Source organism: Schistocerca cancellata, chromosome 3 (genome assembly GCF_023864275.1).
Source record: "Schistocerca cancellata isolate TAMUIC-IGC-003103 chromosome 3, iqSchCanc2.1, whole genome shotgun sequence".
NCBI lineage: Eukaryota > Metazoa > Arthropoda > Insecta > Orthoptera > Acrididae > Schistocerca > Schistocerca cancellata.
This window is the reverse complement of record NC_064628.1, coordinates 829,305,089-829,308,642: the sequence shown is the minus strand read 5'-3', so window position 1 is coordinate 829,308,642 and position 3,554 is coordinate 829,305,089. Positions and strand designations below refer to the sequence as shown.

Below are 3,554 nucleotides of genomic sequence, written 5' to 3'. Positions count from 1 at the left end.
CACGTAGTACCATGCATCTACGACATGTACTTCACATACGCTTAAGTATTCATGAAGATGCCTTCTGCAGGGTAGCAGGTTGCTGTCACAATAAACAAGAAATGCTTCATTTTTCACTTCGTAATAATTAGTACACTGCGGTAGGGCCTTCACTGCATTATTATTATTATTATTATTATTATTATTATTACACTACTGGCCATTAAAATTGCTACACCACGAAGATGACGTGCTACAGACGCAAAATTTAACCGACAGGAAGAAGATGCTGTGATATGCAAATGATTAGCTTTTCAGAGCATTCACACAACGTTGGCGCCGGTGGCGACACTTACAACGTGCTGACATGAGGAAAGTTTCCAACCGATTTCTCACACACAAACAGCAATTGACCGGCGTTGCCTGGTGTAACGTTGTTGTGATGCCTCGTGTAAGGAGGAGAAATGCGTACCATCACGTTTCCGACTTTGATAAAGGTAGGATTGTAGCCTATGTAGTGGGACGCGAAATTGAAGCGTCACCCATCCACCAGTGGCAGCCCAGTTTGCAGGTGACTATAAGTTTAATTTAGTTTGTTTATATATTTTTCTTATTATTGGTAATAGATGTGAATTATCTAAAAGTTTTGTATTTTTTTATGTGTTTCATGTACGGAGAGGGCGGCGCAACGAACGGAGACAGCATCTTCGTTGCCGCGAACAGAGAGGAAATTGTTGGCCGCTATACGTCGCGGGTCGACAGCCGAGGAGCAACAGAAGATCCTGGAACCGAGTTGTTGCGTCGTGCTTCTAAAAATTAAAAATGAATTTGTATACTCTTTTTGTACAACAATGACGTCATATAGAGCTTAATCTTGTTGAAAAGTCAGTCCTATTCTGTTAAGCCTCAGGTTCAGAACGTCTGTATGTAGGAAGTTAATACAATAGTGGATACTACTAAAGTTGAAACACGTGTTCTGAGGATTTATTTATGGAGAATTATGTGAACTGATTAATAGTATATTTGACAAGATTATTGAATTTTGACAGTGGTCATCGCAACTTTGAATCTAAAAGGTTTAGTCAATGTGTGATTCTGATATCGATTAAGTCAAGATAAAGTGTGTCAATATAAGTTCTGAGGAGAAACAAACGAAATTTAAATTGAAAAAGTTGACGCAAACCAATTGTCCCAAGTGACGAAATTCTTTGCTTACGACTCAACTGATGTTTTACAGTTTCGTTCAAGAACCCTTCTGTGACAATTTAAAAAGAATATAAATCATTTTGAAGTGGGTTGTAACTGACGTAGGTGACGAAGTCTGCAGATTGTCATATGATAAACGAAAGTCATTCCTAAACAAAACCTATACGTCGTTACACTACACCTATCGCGACTGCGGTTTATCGTATCGCGACATTGCTGCTCGCGTTGGTCAAGATCCAATGACTGTTAGCAGAATATTGAATCGGTCGGTTCAGGAGGGTAATACGGAACGCCGTACTGGATCCCAACGGCCTCGTATCACTAGCAGTTGAGATCACAGGCATCTTATCCGTATGGCCGTAACTGATCGTGCAGCCATGTCTCGATCCCTTAGTCAACAGATGAGGACGTTTGCAAGACAACAACCATCTGCACGAACAGTTCGACGACGTTCACAGCAGCATGGACTATCAGCTCGGAGACCATGACTGCGGTTACCATTGACGCTGCATCACAGACAGGAGCGCCTGCGGTGGTGTACTGAACGACGAACCTGGGTGCACGAATGGCAATACGTCATTTTTTCGGATGAATACAGGTTCTGTTTAAAGCATCATGATGGTCGCGTCCATGTTTGGCGTCATCGCGGTGAACGCACATTGGAAGCGTGTATTCGTCATCGCCATACTGGAGTATCACCCGGCGTGATGGTATGGGGTGCCATTTGGTTACACGTCTCGGTCACCTCTTGTTCGCATTGACGGCACTTTGAGCACTGGACGCTACATTTCAGATGTGTTACGACCCGTGGCTCTACCCCTCATTCGATCCCTGCGAAACCCTACATTTCAGCAGGATACTGGACGACCGCATGTTGCAGGTCCTGTACGGGCCTTTCTGGATACAGAAAATGTTCTACTGCTGCCCTGGCCAGCACATTCTGCAAATCCCTCACCAATTGAAAACGTCTGGTCGATGGTGGCCGAGCAACTGGCTCGTCACAATACGCCAGTCACTACTCTTGATGAACTGTGGTATCGTGTTGAAGCTGCATGGGCAGCTGTACCTGTACACGCCATCCAAGATCTGTTTGACTCAATGCGTAGGCGTATCAAGGCCGTCGTTACGGCCATAGGTGGTTGTTCTGGGTACTGATCTCTCAGGATCTATGCACCCAAATTGCGTGAAAATGTAATCACATGTTAGTTCTAGTATAATATACTTGTCCAATGAATACCCGTTTATCATCTGCATTTCTTCTTGGTGCAGCAATTTTAATGGCCAGTAGTGTATTATTATTATTATTATTATTATTATTTACTAGCAGTGGTCAGACACAAGGTAGTGGCAGCCTGGAGTCTTTAGATTTCTGTCAGTTAGGAAGTAAGGAGTCCAGCAATGAAGTGATAAACAAACAGTGGACCTAAGTGTATTGTACATATTTTAATTTGGCTGATTTCAAATGGGACTGCAAGTGTCGCTAGCGAGAGTAGTGGTGCAGCGTGTTTTGTAGAGACTCTCCATACCGGACAGTTAGCTTTCTGAGGAGGAGTTGCAGGTAGCAGTCGCGATTCACTGAGAAATGTATCATCATTCTATAAAAAAATGTTAGAAATAAGCCGTACCAGTAGTGCCACTGACTCGTCAGTTCGTGGTCTAATGAAACCATAGGCACTCCGTCTGCAGGCCACAAGTGGCCCATCAGGCCATCCGACCGTCGTGTCATCCTCATTGAGGATGCGGATAGGAGGGGCGTGTGGTCAGAACACCGCTCTGCCGGTCGTTACGGTGACCGGAGCCGCTACTGTTCGCTCGAATAGCTGCTCAATCGGCATCACGAGGCTGAGTGCACCCCGAAAAATGGCAACAGCACATGGAAGCCCGGATGGTGACCCATCCAAGTGCCGGCCACGCCCGACAATGCTTAACTTCGGTGATCTGTCGGGAACCGGTGTATTCACTGCGGCAACGCCGTAGTCCTTATGAAACCGTAGGTATTTTACAAAATATAAACATCGTATATCTTTCGTGATGTTAAAAATGAGTGATCAAGAGTGTTCTTTTTCACTCTAAAGTTTGCCTAGGCGCTAATGCTAATGAGGTGTGGGCGGAGCTAAATAGCTAATGTCAGACTGCACTCAGGGTTAATGGTGTCAGAAAGGTTAAGAACCACTGATCTAAAGGTATCATCACAATAATGAAAGGAGAAAGAAAAAAACCAACCAGAGCAGAGAGATATGGTAGCAGCTTAGTTTTCTCGTGAGATGTCTGGTTCTAAGAATAACTTTACACTTCTCTTACCGGTGGACTCCTGCAGTAGCCATTTTATTCTCACTTGGCTCAAACCCCACCTCGAAGTTAAGTGTAAA

General features: G+C 44.2%; 1 pseudogene; it reads right to left on the bottom strand.

Annotated features, from left to right (window-relative positions):
- Positions 1–3,046: 3,046 nt before the first annotated feature.
- On the bottom strand, positions 3,047–3,164 carry LOC126177681 (5S ribosomal RNA; annotated as a pseudogene).
- Positions 3,165–3,554: the final 390 nt, after the last annotated feature.